The 20544-nt window shown below is 43.5% G+C and overlaps 1 protein-coding gene across 1 annotated transcript in view; it reads left to right on the top strand.

Moving 5' to 3' along the window:
- Positions 1-467: 467 nt before the first annotated feature.
- Positions 468-20544, top strand: part of PHLDB2 (pleckstrin homology like domain family B member 2) — a 118803-nt gene continuing 98726 nt past the window's right edge. The window contains exon 1 of the mRNA XM_019283799.3: positions 468-825. The gene's annotated coding sequence lies outside the window, so the exon portion shown is untranslated. The remainder of the gene's footprint in view (positions 826-20544) is intronic.

The following is a 20544-nucleotide window of genomic DNA, read 5'->3' as shown; positions in this document are numbered from 1 at the left end:
TTCCATCCCCCACCCCCCATACAGTGTTTCCCCAGGCCAGGAAAATTATGAACCTTAGAGGGGACTTTAGGTGCAAGAGTGAGAATGATTTCATCGTATTGCTTCACCAGGGGATTTAATGGATTTTTTTTTTTTTAGGCTGTGTGCCTTCAGCAATGCTGGACAAGGTCACACATGCATATACATGTGCATATATGCATGAAGTAAATTGTTATTTTGAAGCATGTAATGGGACTGCAAAAACTAGAAGCATGTTCTGTGACAAATTTATGCACGCCCTTTATACCAAGTTTCGTTGTTGCCACAAACCTGTGATTAGCTGTTCAAACAGAATCATTCCTGAATTGCATGTGTCTTACTATTTACCTCTTAGGGGATGCTGCTGAACCTGCATGCAGTTTTTCTAGCTGTGGAGGATAAACTCCTCCATGCTGTCTGAAGGACAGCCAGTTTGGAGCCTGGTGTATGCTGCCAACTGCTCTCCTTCCTTGTGTGGCTGGAAGGGGAGCAAAATGCTAGCAGGCTCTGGACCTGAGTAATGGTAATGTCACTGATTCTTCTCATCAGTTAGGTGACACACCAGGCACTTGCATTCGACTAGAAGAGCATTTGACCAAAAAGCCTCTCTCCAATTTAAATGTACTAAGTGAGGTCAGTTTGTCATGCTCTTGGGTGAGCAGATGCTGGAAAAAGAAACCAAGTGAATTTTGAACTGCTGGTTGGTGAGCCCAGCTTCTCTTCTTGAGGATCAGGGTTTGATCCGCTCAGCTGATAGCAGTGCCACTGCCCGAAGTTAAGACAAAGTGGATTCTTCCGGAAAAGATGGTGAGTGCGACCAGGATCATTAACAGGTAACTTTGTTGCATGGCTAAGCTGTTAATACAATCACACTGAAAATCAGCTTTCCCTCAGTTTAGGGATTTGTTTAAAAATTAAAGGCAAAATTTGCTTAGAGTAGAAAATGGCTTATTGTTTTTGTTCTTTCTTGTGTATCTCTTATCTGCAGTAGAAATAAATACACCTTGGGGGAAGAACTTTGGGATGGTGCAGAGTCTGCTCAAGGGAGAAGCTACTGTCGTACACATAGCTGTGGAGGTTTATATCTGCAGGTCCAACAAAAATTTGGCCTCAGAGTCAGTACTGTTCCTTTCAGCAACCAGTGAGAACATATGCCCATGGCAGAACTGCTTACATGGCCAAATTTGTGGATTAAGGTTTCCAGCATAATCTGTGGGCTGAAATTGCATATGGCTGTAAATAATGTAGTACTTTAGAGAGGTGAATGCTTCTCCTGTCTGCTTTGAGATTATTTTTTTTCTCAGTAGTTTAAAAATAAAACAACCCCACTTGTTGCAAGATATGATTTCTTGGCCTGGCTTCTAACTTAAAATTGGTGCAAGGGTAATTTTCTGCTGCCTTATCTGTAGTGGGCAGTTCCTTGGTGGAAGAAAGGAAGCAACTGGCAGTACCTTAGGCACTAGAGCATCAAGGGAGCTTAGCTGGTAGCTGTATAAAGTTGGAAGTGCATGGCACAATGCCAGCACATGCTGTCCCCTTATGATTGAGGCAGGTGGATGAACCTTTAAAGGGGTTCTGGTGGCTCAGGAGATGCTGAACAATGTGTTGGTCTTCATGCAAAGGCTTGCAGGTTTCAGTGAAATGGCATAAAAGCTTGGCTGGTACCTCATGCTTGGGTTTGAAAGGGTAATTTCTGTTTGACCAGAGCTGCAGGTGCCATTGTTTCATCTCTGTTATAATCATGAGGAAGTTTTGGTACTGTTTGTGCAGATGCTGTTTGGGTGGCTCAGCAGAGGGACAGGCAAATGGCTGGCCCGGCCATGTCCCCCCAGCCCCTCACTTTATACTGTGGGACAGCACCTTGGCACTTCAGGTATGTTTGCAACTCTAATACCAATTTCCTCTTGGACTTGACATTTGTGAATGCAGAATACAGAAGAAATTGAGAACTGAGTTATTTCTATCATGTTGCTTCTTGCAAATACTAAGAAAAGGAAAACAAAACACTGCCTAGGAGGTGTTTCTCCCTGCATCAAAGTCATCCTTCGGCAGATTGGGTGGAGAAGAACACACTGTTTATTTGGTGAGGTCTGTGTAAGTGAGAATTAAAGATGGTAAAAATATTTTTCTTTAATTTTTTTTACTGAACATTCACTTTTCTTTTTGTCCCTAGCAACTGAGCGAAGGGTTGGGTTTAGGTATTCCTGGGTTTTCTTCCAGCTTGAAATTGCAAAACCTAAAATCACGAATGCAAGAAACAAAAACCATCCAGAGAGTCAGGAGCCGTGGAAAAGGAGGAGGAAAGGTATGCAGCAGTGATAGTGCTGTAACTTGCCCTTTGGAACAGAAAATAAAGCTCTTGGTTTGGAGCACTTTTTTTTGACACAGAACAAATTATTACATCAAGTTCACTCTTTGAACCACATCCAGTGCAAAGTTCATTTGATACATTAAATGCAGTTCCACATTTGCAAAAATGCTGAATTTGATTTGATTGCATCTTTTGAAAGGCTACACTGGCAGCAAATAAAATACATGCCAGGCATTTCTCCTGAGGAAAATAACAATTGCTAGTATTTCAGCCTAAATACCTCAAATGCCAACAGTTTTGGTTCTTTTTCTCTAATTTTGCTTTTGTTGAAGAATCACGACTTGTACTCTGAAGCATTAGAAGCAGCCAACTCATCCTGTGTGATAGTGGATATTGCTGCAAAATGTGCTTTGGTCATTGCCAAAACAAAAAAATAAAGACGTGTGTATTGCAAAGATAATCCCCTTCTGGCCCTCCATAAATCTGTCTTGAAAACTGCCCTTAGTAACAGGGTTGTCTGAGGATCAGTGACACAGGCTGTCTCACTAGGCTGACTCCTTTGCTGCACACCACAACAATGTACAGGGAGTGATGAACTGGTGTTTTTCAAGGCTGTTTTTCCCCCTGTCTGCTGGGTATATTCACTGTGCAGGCATGTACAATGCTGGCAAAAACACTTGAAGCCAGACACATCCTTCCAGGTTTTAAGATCCAGAATGAATCTGAAACTCAGTGTAGGTTTCTTGAAATACATCCACAAAGGAAGAGCAAGGCTGCTGCAAGAAGAGTTTACATTTGCAGAGTTTATGTAATTTGGAGGATCCTAGAAATTCCTACCAACTAATCGTTTGTTTATACAGTACTGGTTCTGGAAAGTTTTGGTGGTGCTGAATTAGGAGAGAATTGGGATTGTTCAGCCTAGAAAAGAGAATGCTTGGGGGGACCTAAGCGTGGCTTTCCAGAACTTGAAGGGAACCTATGAGAAAGAGGGAGAGGGACTTTTTACAAGAACATGTAGTGACAGGACAAGGAAGAATGACTTGAAACTGCCAGTAGGTTTACATTAGACACTAGGAAGAAATTCTTTGCTGTGAGGGTGGTGAGGCTCTGACACACGTTGCCCAGAGAAGCTGTGGCTGCCCCATCCCTGGAAGTGTTCAAGGCCAGGTTCAATGGGGCTTTGAGCAACCTGGTCTAGTGAAAGGTGTCCCTGCCTGTGGCAGGGGGGGTTGGAACTAAGTGTGCTTTAAGGTCCCTTCTACCCCAAGCCATTTTATGATCTTCATATCACCTGGATTTTGTGCACAAAGGAGATTGCTTTCTCAGATGGTTATATGACTGTCATCTCCTGGATAGATTTGCTAAAAACTAAACTACTAAAAATATTGCTTGTTTATGGAAATAAACTAGATAATTACAATCTTGTCTTCTTGCATTTATTGCCAAGAACAAGAACTTTTAAGTAGCTTAATTTCCCTTCCACATCTTCCTTCCTCCTGTCTTGAGGCTAGGTTTGTCCCCTTTACAAGGCTGAAGGATAATGTAGGCAGCATTAATACATATACCAGGGAACTGGCGTCTCAAGATCAGAATTACAGTGCAATTCTGTTCCCAAAAGTGAAAGACTTGGCCAGTGAATTTGTTCTCTGCTCTGTTATGATCCTGTGACTCTTGGTGCAGAAGAGGCTGTAGAGGCTGTTAGAGCAAGGTTTTTAGCAAAGAATGAGGGAAACATCTGAAAATCAAGCTTCCAGAGGACATTGGAGTACCCATTAAACCTGTGTGCTTTTGTAGATGGCTAACAACCAATCAGCTTGAAATCCTTTTTTTGTGCCCCACTAGCTGTGAGTGGTTGGTTAGGGCACTTTAGGAAAGACAAGAAGAAAAATCCTTCTTACTGTCCTTATGCCTACTGAAATGCAGTATTTAGTAGATGGGTCTGTGCTGCTGTCCCCCCTGCTTCTCAAGGGACATGGGCTGGCAGATCCCCAGGGTCACCAGTGTGTCCCAGGTCCCTACCATGTGTTCTGTTGTTGCTGATGTGCAGTTGCCCTGTCCTGTTCCTGGGACCTTGCTTTGGGGGCCTGTATGGCTGCAGCGGTTGTCACACACCCTTCGTGCCTGTGGAATGGATAGACAGGATTTCTTTTCTGGGTCTCAAGCCTACAAAAATGTTTGGAAGTGGAAAACTGAAAAACCTGTGTTATTATTTTTGTTTAGAAGAAAACAGTGACTGCTTTCTCATATACTGCATCTGACAGTGGTGATCATTATACCTGCTGAGATGACAGGGGTGTTGCACTACATTCATTAAAGCCTGAGGAACACTCCTGCTCCAGTGCTGAGGACTGCAAATACATAGCCTGACACAGGCATTCATCTGAGCAGACCGAAACCAAACTCCCACATATAGACTCAAGAACACCCTCTGTGAAATGCTGGGGTGCTGTCTCACCTGCCTCTTCCTGTGACACACCTCCCTGGGGAATGTGGACCTCCAGGGTCAAACTTAGGCTCAATCATATGTTTTGAGATACCATCTCTAGGATTTAAGGGCACCACACCTTATTCTTCTTTTCTTTAAGACTTCTGGATGTGGTAGGACAGGAGAAAAATGAGCAGACACTACCTGCTGGCCTATCTCAAGCTCATGCTTAGACCTCTGTCTCATTTCTGTCTTGCTGGATTCCTGTTGATCAGAGTCGATCTGCTCTGTCCAGCAAGTCTCATCATTAGTGTTGGTGCAGTTCTTTTCCTAACTCAAAGGTAGCTGGCACATGTAACTGTGTCCCCCAATAGAGTTTAATGAGGTATGGCTTTCTGGCTCCAAGCTGAGACAGTGTTCAGACTGATTGGGTTTTTTCCAGATCTGATTGGTCTAGGAATAGTGCTGAAAGCTGCTTTTTAGTTTCAAAATACTTAACCATCCTACTAAATTATTAGCATTGGCAAGATGCCACCAAGCAGGACAGAGTCCAGTTCCGGTGAGGTGGTAGAGCTGCTCTCTTACTTAGGTGGTTTTATTGAATAACAACCACAAAAGACCACCTAATACTTGTCCAAGTTTTTCCTCCTGATCTGATGGGAGCAGAATGTATAAATAACATTGAGTCTGAGGGAAATATGGGCTCTTTTCTCTCATGCTTTTCTTTTTTGTGTGTGCCAAGTTAAGGAAGAGGAGAATTCAGAAAATGCAAGGAATTCTCATTTCCCTTTTCTCCTTGCTTGTTTTGAAGTGCCAGAGTGAGAAGCTGGTATCTTAATATGTCTTCTGTTTATTACCCCATGACACACTTCACTGTGATTTTGATACCTGGAAAGGGAACATCCTCCCCCAGGGGTATTTTGGACTCCTGTTATTGTATTTGCTGATGTTTGTAAAACTCCATTTGCTATCCTGTTAGTTGTTCTGTTTCAACATACCTTTAGCTGACCTGTGCTCCAGAGAATTGTTAAACATTGCAGGCATGCTTGAGGAAGGAAAATAATCTTCCTTTTAACTTGGAGTGCAGCACTTAAACTCACTGGTGTGGCAGAAGGAGCAGTAGATGTGCTGTGGGTGGTGCTAAACCGGTTTGGAGAGAGCTGAGAACGGCATGAAGCATGGAACTAAAAACTTTATGCTGTGATGGGATGGATAAGCTAGCATCTATGTGCTGGCAGACTTTGTTGTGTGGGGGGTATTAGAGCTTTAAAAGCATTGTGGCATATAGAAGGAGCATTTTGGAAAGTTTTTGAGCCCCGGCATTGCCTTTGCCTTGGAGAAGGCAAAGGAGAAGGTCACCAGAGATGGTTAATAAAGCTTTGGCTGCTGAGCTCACTAAACATTCTTCCAGTTCAATGGCCTATGCAGAATGATGTGTTTAGTCAATGTTTAATTCCTAAGCAACAAATGGTGATTGTCATCCTAGAAGGCACTTGTGGTGTTGACTGAAGCAATGGAGGCCAAGGATTAAAAAGGTCGTGCAGGGAGATCACTTCGGCAGCCTCTCAGCTCTCACCTCCAGGTCAGGTCCCTTCTCAGCAGGAGAAAACAAGGAGAAGTTCATGCTGCCTTAAGACCAATAAAGGCTTTCCAACAGGAAAACAAACCAGCCGTTTAAAAAAAAATTATTGGCTGTAGGAAAAAAAACAAAGGGAGATGTGAACTGTGGATAGTTGAGGGAAGGCAGGGGAAAGCAGGAAATTAAGAGACATTTACTCTTGCCCTGGTGATGGGAGAGCAGGAGTGGAGCATGTAGCTGGTGAGCAGAGGCAAGCTGTGACTGACAGCAGGAGGGGAAAGGGGCAGCAGCTGTTGAGGATGCTGAGGGCTGCTTGTATGGTTTAGATCTGGAGAAGAGATGAGAGAGGACTGCAAACAGTGCCTTCATGGAGCAGAAGACCTGGATGGGATGCCAGGCAGAAAACTCAAGAAACTCTTGTTGGATGAGTCAGAAATGAGAAGAGCCCCCGCAGATGAAAGCCTCTAACCCTGTCTCACCTTCATCCTTCTCCAAGATCTAATTGCCAAGGCCTGGCCCCTGGACTCTGAGCAGCCACCAGGTCTGTTTATCTCCAAGCCTGGCCTGGTTTTGTCTGAAGCTGCTTTATCCAAGGACTCTGTTAACTCAAGCTTGGGGGGAGGAGGAAGGGGGTGTAGGTATGTGACATTCCTGCCTCCTATGAAACCAACTCAAAGCATGTGAAGTTTACAAGTCTGTTTATAAAGTCTGGCCCAGGCCAATGGGACTGGCATGGCTGTTTTGTACATATAGCACTTCACTTCTGTATCAGTGCTAGGAGGATTGGGATGATTTGTTCTTTATTGTTCTTTCCTTTCCATGTTTTATACATCAACATGCAAAACAGCAATTATTGTGTGCTTTTCCAACTCTGTTGGGTAAAGTACACGGGGATTTTGTGATAGAGACAGACAAAGAGAAAGTGCTGTTCAAACCATTGCACTTTCCAGGTTGTGACTCAGTCTTTGGGATTGCTTTGTCTTAAAGACAGAGCTATAACCAATTTTTTTTTGTTAGGCTGTTACTGAGCCTGGACGTGTGTAATGCAAACCAGAGTTCTGCTTCAGTTTTAGAAGATTAAAGCAAGATTGAGTCAATTTTCTTTGATCTACCAAGACCTCCATTGCTGAGCTACTAAAAGAGGGCAAGACTGCAAGCTAATGTAAGGGCTTACTTGTGGCCAGGACACTCTATTTCTTCCATACTGAATATTGACTCCAGCACTGATTTACTGGGCACCAGGAATAAGTTTTCACCCATGAAATTTCCAGCTGCAAGATGGGTTTAGTTCTAAATTACTGATCTGTGATGATCTCAGTGATGGCAATGATTAATTTTGCTGATGAGTTTATGGTTTTGTAAACATGTAGGGCAGCTCTGCAAAAGTCATTGTTTATGATGTATTTGCTGCTTTTCCTTTTCAAATTTCATGCTGTTTACCTTGAGAATGAATGCTGTATAAAAGTGGCATGTCCTATGAGCCAGAATTACTTTGCTCTGAGTGTTAGCAGGGCCAAGCTGTTCCAGCAGTAAGGGTGCACATTCCAAAGCAATTAGAACAGTTTCATAAGTAAATACTGCTCAGCAGCTGATAAAATGCCTTTCAGATGTCTTCGTAAAACAGATTCAGGTGACCAGTAAAGAACTTCTTTCTTTAATCTTTGCAGTCAAATGTGAAAATACTTATTTTGATTCCTAACAGCTTTTTCATTTAAAAATTGCTGTGAATTGAAAGTAGTTCACTTGTCTTGTTGAAATAGCCTGCAACTGAGTCACAGGGAAAAGAAATTATGACAACCATGGATTCCCCACCCTCTGTGCTTCACCAGGGTCTCTGACCTCTCTGTGCATAACCACACATTGAAATCATTTGATGCTTGGCTTACTGCGAGTGTAAAAACTTCTAGGGAGGAGGAAGAACAAGTGGGAGGGTGGAAACCGAAAAAAGGAGGATTTCCTCTGCCTATAAACTGGTGCACAAAATTGCAATTCATCTGGGAAGCTCTGCAAACTAAAGCAAGCCTGTTTTTTGCTCAGAACAAGCATGGCTTCAAGCTGCAGCACTGATTCCCAAACTTCTTGGACCAGCTTTTACCCATATTGTCCCTTGTCACAGAGCTTTGAACTCCCAACCTCAGAACAGGGCTGTGGTCTCCAGGCCCCTTTGGAGGCCCACCAGCTATCTGTATTTCCAGCTGTGAGAACCCCTGCTCTAGGGCACCATTTGGGTAAAAGCATAGGATGTTGGCCTTTATGTACTCCAAGACCAAAGCTAAAGATCTCTTTTCCAGAAGCATTCTTTCAGAAGCTAAACAAAACAGTCATTTAGATGTGGGTTTGCTTTTCTCTTTTGTTTCCTCCGTTTTCCTGATTTTCTTTCTTTATTATCTTTTATACCTCTTGACTAGTGTTACTTTCTGGGGATTGTTTCCTTTTGTTGAATCACAAAATAGTGTGAGTTGCAAGGGACCTTTAAAGGCCATCTAGTCAAAAACCCCTGGAATAAGCAGAGACATCCTCAACCACACCAGGTTGCTCAGAGACCTATCTAGCCTGACCTTAAATGTTTCCAAGAATGAGGCATCCACCACCTTTCTGGGCAACCTGCTCCAGTGTTTTATCACACTCACTATAAAAAACTTCCTCTTTATAGCTAATCTAAACCAACCTTCTTCTCGTTTAAAACTGTCACCCCTTGTCCTATCACAACAGGCCCTGCTAAAAAGTTTGTCCTTACCTTTCTCATAATCAGAGAATCATCAGGGCTGGAAGAGACCTCCAAGATGATCAAGTCCAGCTATTAACCCAGCACTGCCAAGACCCCTTCAAGTACTGAAAGGCTGCTCTAAGGCTTTCCCAGAGCCTTCTTTTCCCAGCAAGAACAACCACGACTCTTTTTGCTTATCCTCACAGGAGAGTTGCTCCAGCCCTCAGATCATATTCATGGTTCCTCTGGATGTGCTCCAACAGGCCCATGTTGTTTCCATGCTGAAGTCCCCATGGCTGCTGTATGAAGGATGGATAGAACTCTATGAAGGGATAGATTTTTTCAAACACTTTTGTGTCTGAAGAGTGTTGCTGTGACAAGTTGCACGAGAAGGCCAGTAGCAGGACACTCACTGGAAACTCCAGTTGCAAGGATGAAGGAGGCCAAACATGTGAAGGGTGAGCAGGGCTGAGTGCTGAGCCTGAAGAGCTGTAGAGAGTGGAGGTGGGCCTCGAGCAAAGCCAGCTGAAGTTCAGCCTGGACAGTGCATGAGCCAAACCCTAAATCTGTTTGCTTTGACTGCGTAACTTAAGACCTGCACTTGGACACAGTGGTCCAGGCCCTGGCCAAGCACATTAGCCTGTGTGAGTATGAGGAAGAAATAATCAGCTTTGGCAGTCCAAGTCCCAAGCCTGTCATATAAGCACACCCTGAACTTTAAACATATGTGTACCCCTATTTCCAGTACAGCATTTGAAAATGTGTCCTCACTCCAATCCTTCACCCTGATTAAGAAAACAGAATTTATAAAGAATATTTTAAGCATGAAGTTGCCTTTTGTTCTGTACTGTACTGGAGCACACAGATAGTAATAGTACACAAAGATCTATTTCCTTTCATTTACTCCAGTTAGCAGAAGTAGAACTAGCATTGGTTTGGGGTTTTTTTGGTTGGGAGTTTTTTGTGTGTGTTTGTGTGTCGGTCTTGTTCTCTTTTGATGTGGTTTTCCTGGGGATGATTGTATGTGATGTGGTAGCATGAGAATTGTCAGTCGAAGAACTAGGCTTGGCAGTTTTCTGTGGATATCCAAGAAGCTGCTGATAGCATGTATCTGGCAAGGTTCCAGATGTGATCAACTGTCAGAAGCTATTCCGCCTGACTCTTGCCCAGAAGCTTTCTTCCCCTTGCTACCCCTTCAAGCTTTCTTCCAGAACAGCACCTCATACTTATACTTGGTAAAGCCCATTTCTGCTGGAAACCTTGATGTGATATCCATGTGAGTCAAATCCACTTTTTCTCTTCCTGCCTCCCAAGTCTAAATATAAAATCTGTGTTTCCATATGGTCTTACTTTTAAAATCCCGAGTTAAACTAAATAGGGAATTCTGTTGATTGTGCTATGAAATCTTATTTATGGCATGATTGTCTTCCTCAGCTGGACTCAGCTTTTTTAAAATGGAAGACAACAAACGAAATATTTCCAGAATGAGGTGACTAAAGTTTTCCAACACCTCTGGGGCCTTCAGTTCACAAGAAGTGTCCTGATTCTGGTTTGCTGTGAGTCAAAACCTAAACAAAATCCTTAGGTCAACCTTACTTCCACTGCTGAGCTCCACTACATTAGAGGCAAAGGTACAAATTTTACCTGGATTATTTGAAGAGCTTTACAGGACTTTCCTCAGTTTGGAAACCTTCTGGAAAAAGTAAGAGGAAGCTTCTATAATTTTATGCTTAGTTTCAAGCTGGAGTCAGAGCCTTCATAGTATTTTCTGGCTTTGGTTTGGAAAGGGAGCTGCTTTGGCATTTGGCCAGCTGGCGCAGGGGTAGCTTTCAGCCCTCCCTGTGGAGCCCTGCTCTCTGCAGGTCAGCAGCTGAGCCACAGAGTCTGGCCACAAGCAGGAGAGTTGGGTCCTGGCCAACTTGGCATGCTACAGCCCTGCTGGGTAAGGATGCAGCAGGCCAAGAACTGAACCTCTGGGAACCAGAGAGAGGGCTGTAAGGAGCCTACCTCTGCCTCCCTTGGGAGGGTGCTGCTGCTTCATACCAGCATCAGTGTGGAAGGAAGAAGCTGTCTCCATCATTCAGGACTGGATGGGAGGATTTCTATGTCTCTGTTTCCTAATCCCATGCTGAGTGGAATGGGGTTGCAATCTGCAGCAAAATTAGCTGTGAGTTGTACAACTCTGAGTGATATTCAGACTGTTAAAAAAACTTAGAAAGTCCTGTTGTGGTTCTTAAAATCCATGTGTTCTTACCTACTTCAAAGCTCTTGAGTTGGCATGACCAACAGAAGCCCTACATGTGGTCCCATGTGATGAGCAATGTGATTCACCTGCAGAGGAGGAACCTCTAAAGTCCTCTTATGCTATAGAAACATAGAATCATAGAATGGTTCAGGTTGGAAGGGACCTTAAAAATAATTTCATCTCAACACCTGTGCTATGGGCAGGGATGCCACCCACTAGACCTTGTTACTCAGGACCCCATCCAACCTGGCTTTGAACACCTCCCCAGGCAGCCTGTTCCAGCGCCTTGCCACCCTCACAGGAAACAATTTTTTCTTAATGTCTAATCTAAACCTGCCCTCTTTCAGTTTCAGCCATTGTCCCTTGTCCTGTCACTATCTGCTGTCTCGGTTTTGGAGACAAAACTTCAGGAGGAAACACTCTGGAGTGTCTCCTCCAAAGCGAGAAGGGCCTTCCCTTTTCCTCCACCAATAAGACAAGTAGGTCACAGCAAGTGAAAGTGGAAAAAACAAACTGTTTATTAACACCAAACAAAACAGGGTAGAACAGAAAAAAACCCTCTAAATACAACAAATTCCAGAGAGGGAACAGACACATGGGCTTGGACTAGCTGAGGCCACCCCACGGGCCCGCCAGGGCCACCCACAGGCTCCCCGGACCGGCAAGGAGGGAAGGGAGGCAGTGAGGCAAGGGAAGGGAAAAAGAACAAGAAAAACCACCAGAACCTTTTTCCCGCTAGCTGGAACACAAAGGAAACCCCAAAAAGCAGCACAGCGCTCCCGGTGCAGCCCCTCCCGAGCCCCGCCGAGCCCCAGAGCCCCCGAGCCGTTGGGCTGAGCCGTTCAACCGCCCCGCACTCGGTCCTGTGGCTCCGGCCCCGCCCCCGGGTCCATCTTAAACTAACAGCGTCCTTGGGCACTGAGCAGATGATTAAGGAATAAAACAGCTTCATAACATCACCTCAGGACATCTGCCCATATAAAAACTCCCTCTCCCTCCTTTAATAAGCCTCCATAAGGTACTGGAAGGCTGCAGTGATGTGTCCCTTGAGGTGTTCTCTTCTCCAAGCTAAACAGCCCCAACTCTCTCAGCCTGTCTTTGTAGGAGAGGTTCTCCATCCCCCTGATCATCTTCATGGCCCTCCTCTGGATTTGCTCCAAGAGGCCCATGCCTCTCCTGTGCTGGGGACCCCAGAGCTGGATGCAGTTCTCCAGATGGGGTCTCACAAGGGGAGAACCTCTCCCTTGACCTGCTGGCCAGGCTGCTTTGTATGCAGCCCAGGATGTGTTTGGCCTTCTGGGCTGTGAGAGCACATTGCTGGGTCATGTCCAGTTTTTTAGCCATGAGAACCCCAAGTCCTTCTCCACAGGGATGCTCTCAATGATTTCTTCTTCCAGTCTGTGCTTTTGTCTGGGGTTACCCAATACTCCATCGCTTGAAACCTGGATGGTCCTGCTAGATGAACGTTGCTGTTTTGTTCTTTGCTGTGGGCCATAGTCTTGACCTCAGGTACAAAAGTGTGTGTGGTGAGATCTGCAGCTTTGGAAGTCTGAATGTGGTGACCCGGGCTGAACCTGGCCTGTGTTCCTTGTGCCTTGTATGCAAAAGGCAAATCTTTCTCACTTTTAAACTTGTTGGTTTTCCACTTTGGTACGTTTCTCTTTGAATTGTTTCCTAGGAAAGAGAATGTTAAAAGCTGCTCTTTCACCTTTAATTCGGTAAAGTAGGCTGAGTGCTGCTAATATGACAATGCTTAAAGGGATTAGTTAGCACATTAACAGTTTCAGTTGCTAATCTCCTGTAGAACACAGAGGTTTGGAAGGGAATAACTGCTTCTCCCTAGTGACTTTCAATTGTTTGTTCTGCATGGATATAGGTATTTCCTCAGTCTCTGCAGAAGGCTAGCAAGCAGTGTGCTGAGGTAACAAGTGGTGTCATGCTTCCACAAAAATCGGTAGTTGGCTGAGCCAGCACAAAAATCATCCTATGGAAGACCATATTGGTCATGATCAAAAGTATAAAATGCTTCATGGCATGACAATGTCTCCACTTCTCAGGGCAGCCAAGAGCAGCTTCTCAGTCACACAAGGCCCATGATGCATAATCACTTCTCATGAAGCCTCACTAAGTTAGAACAAACAGCAAAAATCAGTTTCTTCTGAGTTTCTGCTTTCATTTCCAGCTTGTTGAAAAACCCATGCTTCCTTCACCCCCTTGAATTTGCTCCATGCATGCATGATCTACATGATGTTACTTTGCACTTGCTCTATGTAAAGCTACGTAACTTCTGCATGCACATTTTTCAGCTGGAGTGGTAGGAAACTGCTCACTTTTCCCCTTGTCCCAGATGCTTGTAGTTTCAATGCACATTGATAATGGGGATCTTGAATCTCTGGGTTCCTGTGAAACAGCTGCCTGCTTCTCAGATATAGCAGGTCATGAAGCAGAGTGCTAGAGGGCAAGATGTATTTGTAGTAGAAGATGGACAGAGGAAAATGAAGTCAGAGTTCCCTCCTTAAGGGAGTCTTTGCAAAGGTGTTTACATGTAGACACAAATAATTCGTCCTATCTTTTCTCTCTTAAATGTGTAATACTTTTTTTCTGTTAGAGAAATAGACATCTCTGGCTACTCCTTCAGAAGGAAGGTAGTGAAGTTCAGTGGGAGGCCAGAATTAAAATCCTCTTGAGATGTGCCGTGTGTTATGTAACCTCTCATGTGCATTTCAGAAGAGTGTTTGCCTGTGATCCGGAGAATGTCCAATCAGTATCCGTTGGTGAATTGCACCATTTTTATTTTGGGTGAAGCTTTAACACTGTTTTCTTCAGTATTGTTTCCTGATGCTGCTCTCAGCCATGGTCTCCTACTGCTTCATCTCCTGAAAGCTCATTTGTGTTCCAAAATACCTCATTGGAAATTAAGTATTCAGGAAAAAATGATAAAATAAAGGCCTTGCAGCACCTTCTGATGTTTAACAAAAGGTTAACAAATGCAAAAATGGCTCCTGAAAGCTGTGGGCAATTTCAGGCCAGGTTTGCATTTTTCAAATTCTTGCTTTACCTTATTTGGCCATGCAGAATGGGATTCAGCGGTCCCCAGGGATCTGGCTATGCAGAGATTGGGCTTTGTTAAGAAGAAAGTATGTGTTTTTTCCTTGAGAGACACATGGCTAAATATGGGCTGTGTTAATAACAAATGAGTCTGTTTCCTGGCGGAGTTACAGATTCCCAATGTCCCTCACGTTAAAAAGGCAGGCACACAACAGCCCTTAGCACCAAGCTTTGACTTCGACTGCGACTGTATTGAACGGTGGGGGAGTGGAGGGATGTGCCAAAATCAACACTCATGGAACTTGTCTTGATTTTAGTGGGAAGTAGTTTGGGTACAAGTCTAAAACAACTTGAAATGAAACCAGACTGGTCAGAAAATCTGAATTAAGTGATTTTTGTGAGCTAAGACTATATGTAATCTTTTTTCTTTTTTTTGCAAAATTTTTCTTTTTTTTAATAGTATTTCCTTGAACAGCAATTCTTCTGAAAAATACAAGTGGATAAAACAAGCTGGCCAAATAATATGCATGGTTTTAGGGAATAAATATTGACTTATGACCTGATATTGGTCAAGTGATATGTTTGAGGTGTGCCCTATAAAATGTAGCTCTTGGGACAGGTATCAGATCAAAAATCTCTGCTGACTGCAGGTTTTATTTACCTATTCACAAGGGTTCTGACTAAAATATTACACCTCAGTGCTTTGTTAGGCATGAAACCTGTTGATGCTTGGGTTGAGGTGAAGAGTGTAAGGTGGACAGCAATGGAGAAGTACTGATGTATTAAAGTATGTGTTGCATAAAGCAGTAACTGTATAACCACTTTTTTAAAATCTAACAAAAGGTTGAAGAACTCTTGCAGGAACAGGGGGAGGGTACAGCCAGAGGCCGTCAGGGAGCTATCAGGACCAAGGCAGATGTTAGGAAAAAGTGTAGGTAGTTGAACAGCTCCCACTGCTTACTTGGGCACTGCTGATGGGACAATATGAGCTAGATCCTCTTGCTAGTTGAGCAGTTTTAGCTCTTCAGAAATTATTACAGGCCAAAGTCCTTGTAGATGGTTCTCTGCTCACAAAAACAAATCCCAGACTAACCCAACTTAGAAAACAAAAACCAAACTAGTGAAAGTTTAACTTTTCTGTTAAGTGCAGCTTGAGGTGAATCATGGAGGAAAGGCAGAGAGGGTAGGTCCCAGTGAGACTTTGATTGGGAGCATGCTACATTTCAATCTCAGTCGCTTCACAAGCTGACTATACAAGGGAAGAAAACATGAATTATCTAAAATGCTCTTTGAAGATGTTGGGAACAGGACAGCCCCAAAAGCTTGCAGGCATTCTAATGACATGGTGCAGGTCAATGTGGCTGCATCGTGAAGAGAAGCGGGGGGTGGGCAGTTGCAGCCCTCTCTTGATATCTGTTCTTGGGAAAGTAATTCTAAACTTGCTATGGTCTCCTCATGTGTTTATATTATCACCTGGATTGTACAAATGTTTTCACTAGAGCTGGTTGAAATTTTCTTGTAGGAAGAGTCTGCAGAAAAGGATTTTACTGAAAAATAAAAATTTCATGTGGAAAAGGAAAGCTCTTCCTGGGACATTGCTTTGGACTGTTTTTGCTATCTCTGTTCAAAATGTTTTCTGTGAAAAGAGAAGGATTTTAAAGCTACAGAGTCTTGCTTTCAGACTTCCGGTGAATGTTTGTACTTTGTGGTAGGATGGAGGGGAATATTGGTTCCCATAAGTGTTGTGTGGATTGTAGACTTGGCAGACCTTTGAACATGTGAAGCATTACAAAACTTCTGTTATTTTTGATGTGAATTACATTCTCAGTTGTCTTGTAAATGGTTTTTAAACCCGAAGAGCAAAGAGCTCCAGAAAACCCAAGTGTAACATAACTACTGACCACTAATTTTTTTTATTATTTTTGCTTTTTAGTGTACCTGAATATCTGTAAGAGTGAATGACTGTGGTTGGAGTTGAAGGTGGTTCAGGATTATCCCAAGTTATGCTTGAGGCATCCCAGGGTCCACACAAGGATTAGGGATATTTTCCTGAAAGTTTTGCTGCAATTTTTCTTCACAGCTGGTGCTGGTTTTTTACACCATTGTTGCATGATGGTGAGCTGATATTTGGAGGAGGTGACTGTGTCTGCTGAGGACTGATTTCACTTGGTCGCGTGACTGTTATAATTTGGAAATGTGTGACCAGTTCGGGAGTCTGCTCTGGACTGAGGTCCTGAGGTAGCTGGAGAATGGATGAATGAAGGACTGAGAGCTGAAGACATTCAAAGTCCCCTTAAAATGGTGGCTTGTTTTACTCCCTGTACCCAAGGCTAACAAACCTGACTATTTCTTCTGCATCCTTTCTATGGACAAGGTATAGGATTTTGATAAGCTCTATCTTCTTATGCCCTTGGAGACTGTCAAGAAACTAAGTATCTGTGCAAAAGTGAGGATGCAGCAGGCTTGTGGCTTTTCACAAAAGCCAATCTATTCTTCTAGCTCAGGCAAGATGTTCTGCAGGAATGAAACCACTCCTGCAGCCCCTGTGGGCTTTTTAGTAAGGCTCAGTCAGGCAGTTATCAGATTTCGGTAATGCTGATGTTATCGCTGTTCGAACTGCCTCTGTTTTGATTCCGAGCACCGCCCACGTTCTCAGAGATGGTTTGTGAGGCTTTCACCGCCGGCTGCCTGTGCCCACATTCTGGGGTGCGTTGGGACAAGGCTGGGATTCGTGCCTGAAATGCCTGGCGCATACCAACAAACCCACTCCCACTGCCTGTCTGTTTGGAGGAGGCACTGGCAGACCAAAGGGCTCTCGTGGCCTCCGATAAGTTAATTACTGGTGGCTTAAATGTTTATGGGGTGGAATGTGCCTCCCATTCAGCATCTGACCTGTGCTGAGAAGCTGCCTTTGACAGGTTGTTTCATGCGTGAATGGTTTAAAGCGTCTGTGCAAAGTTGAAAGTTGTTTGAACGATGTATTATCAGTGCTCCTTTATAACACTGAAGCTTCTTTGCTGTCTGATTTAAAATATGAATAAGCCCAGTACACTGGAGCTGGGGATGTAAGCTCATCTGGCACAAGGGTTTCTCTGAAGCAGCCGTGTAGCCCCTTCAAACCCAGTATTTTGTGTGTGTAATTGTGTTGTTGCTAATTACAAGGTAGTCATTGTTTATATCCTCGTCTACCCTTCCGGCTTCCTCTTGGAAGAACGGGCACAGCTCCAATCTCCCTGAGGCAACTGGAGGCTGTGGCTGATGGTGGTTGGCAGCACCAGTCAAGGCGTGACACTTGCGAGGGGAATGTCTGAGCTGGGACCCAGCAGTTGCCCTCCAGATCATCCTAACCCAGAGCAGGACACAGAGGAACAGCCCCTCTTGTGGAAGAGGCGGCTTCCAGGATGAACAATAGCCTTAGGGAATGAGATCTCGTGCAATGTACAAAAACCCCCTTATTCTGCAGTGAAGTAGAATATGAGTGCCACCAGAATAGTTAATTTGAGACAACTCTGTGGCTAATTGAGTGTTTAATTCTTAAATCAGGGAATGGTTTTGATTTTAGTTTCCTAAAAAAAAAAATCGTTTTTAGGGAAATGAGAAGAAAGAAAGGAAGCATACTTTTCCTTTGGAAACAATAATGAGAGATTTGGATTATCAAATAGCAGCTGTGTTGATGCAAACACAATAGCTGTCTGTCAAGAGCATGCAGACAGCTTACGGATGAAATTGCTGTGCTCCCAGCTCCCAGCAAACACTGGTATCCACTGTGGGGGAAACTGATGATGGCCATGGATGAGGCACTTCCTTAGTAGGTTTCTCCAGCATTATAGCTTAACATGCTGGGGAAAATTTTGATGAAAAGGTTTTCTGTGGAATAGAGAATGCCGTTTTATCAAAACTGAAACACCTTCTATGAAACTGCGGATCCTGGAAAAAAAATTATTTGGAAAAAAAGAGAGTGATTAGTTTCCTCTGTTTGGTGAGGGTGAAATGTCTATACCTAATCAACTGTGTTTTGGGAAAGTAGTGTGTTTCATTTGGTTTGTTGAAGAGTATACTCAACCCGAACTGCATTGGGTATCTTAAGGTGGATTTGAAAGTGAAGAAAGAATGTTTGCCACAAGGTTTCCCTGACTGAAATTAGAAATGTGAATCTAAAGATTTTTACTGGTCTTAGAATTGGGATTTTTTCGGCCTTTTTTTGCTTGTTAAGACTGAATTACTCTTAAACATCACAATGATTTTCAAGAACAAACCCTGATTCTTGACTGGCTTGTCCACAATAAAGCATTCACTCAAGTAGCTACCTAACTGCTACGCAGCCTTCAGGACACTAGTGTTTGAATTATTTCATTTAGGCTGCTAACCTCTTCACTTGAAATAGCATCCCCCTCTCCAGTCACAGTGTTTTGCCAGGAGCTTTTTGTACCACGTGGAACAGGCAGAGGAGACACAACCAGCCCAGCATCACATCTGAGCTTGACTTGCTTTAGATTCTTGGAAGAAAAAGCCCAAATGGTACAGCCCTGGCAAGCTGTACAAGAGCAAACCACCTGCATTAGTGTGAATAGAACTCCCTTTTTGTAGCATCCCTCAACACAAGGGAACTTAAAAATCATCACATTTGTGGGCACATCTTTGTATACTTGATATGCTCATTGTCCTCAGAAACACGGGAAAGACAACAAGGATGCAGGTCTTCTGTTGTGCTGTAGTGGTCCTGGAGGATACCATGGTCAGGTGGAAAAACCATGAGAAGAAAAGATTCCAAGTGTGTTTGTGATGGGGAAATGAACTGTGAGAGACAAAGCAGGAGGGGAAAGAAGTCCCTGATCAGCATACATCGCTTTAGAAGGAGTCAGTAGAGGCTCCCTGGCAGCAGCACCACTTGCTTCCAGCAGTTTGGAAAATGATTATGGACTGAGCAAAACACAGGGGCCTGGGAAAGGGCATATTCTTCAGTAGGGTTTGGGACAGTTATGTCCCTCTGTCTATTCCTGTCTTGCATAAATACTTTAAACTGGCACCAGCCTGTAGCCAGTTGCAGCCGATGTTGCATATTTTTCATGTACCACATTTTGAAAATGTGACTCAGAACTGCCTTGATCTGAAATGTAAGTTTAATTTTAAAACTGGGAGGAATGGCTTATAAGCCTTTGTGTAAAAGGAAATGTTTTAGTACACTGTTATTTTTAAACATGTTATGGAATTGCAAAGTTGTGTGAATCAAGTGCTGATTCTCACGTTGTAGCTAGAAATAGGAAAGTCTGTATTGAAGAGTCAAACAACACTGAAATTTAGAAGGTTAAACTAGCAGTAAAAAGGGGGTTAATGCAAGTAAAATATTAACATGATTTCTAAGGATGCAGAGCTGTTTAATCAGACCTGGTACTACATCTGCATGTCTTTTTCTGTCTGAAAACTCTTTTTATCTATTGTCCAACTTTAGGTGTGATAGTGGGAGGAAGGTATTCAAAGTGATTAATTTTTGCCAATGAAATGCAGTGAAAGGGTGGAGAAGATACTGCTGTTCCCCAGAGAAAACTTAGAGGTGATGGCAATCTTGCATAGACACCGGAGAATCCTTGCAGAGGAGCCCTTGTGGCAGGGAGAGCCACCTTGGGAGATTGCAGCCCACCTTTGTACTGGGCTAGGCTCTGCTCTTTTAGCATTTTTATGGAAATAGTTTTAGTGGGAGTCACACAGTGATGTGCCCAGCAAAGCCCTGTTTGTTGGAGAATGGAGATGGTAGAGTGTAGCAATGGTGATGGGCACTGATATTTCCGTGCAAGCCCAAAGGTATTACAAACCCAAAGTTCTATAAACACAGAGCTAAGATTGCTCAGTTGTCTGAGCAATCAGCAGCATGGCATGGGGGGAAGAACAGTGCCTCTAGCAACAAATGTGAAGTCAAGATGTGCAAATTCCCACCCTGGGAATTGTTGGTTTAGAGTATGGAGTGGCTATTGAATTGCAGAGATTAAAGGCTGCCTCTGTGTTTAGAAGTTGTGTAAATATGTAAAAAATTAAAAAGATGGTGCTAAAGAATTTGAGGTTTTTATAAGGCTACATTTCACAGATGCAAAGTGTAACACATTTTTGCAGGTTTTTCCTAGTACTGCTTTCCCACTACTAGATGGTGGAGATGTTCACTGGATCTGCTAAGGAGAAGTGCAGTTAAAATGTGCTGCATAACTTGGTTCTCAAGCAT

Source organism: Corvus cornix, chromosome 1 (assembly GCF_000738735.6).
Source record: "Corvus cornix cornix isolate S_Up_H32 chromosome 1, ASM73873v5, whole genome shotgun sequence".
In the NCBI taxonomy this organism is placed as follows: Eukaryota; Metazoa; Chordata; class Aves; order Passeriformes; family Corvidae; genus Corvus; species Corvus cornix.
This window is presented reverse-complemented; position numbering and strand designations above follow the sequence as displayed.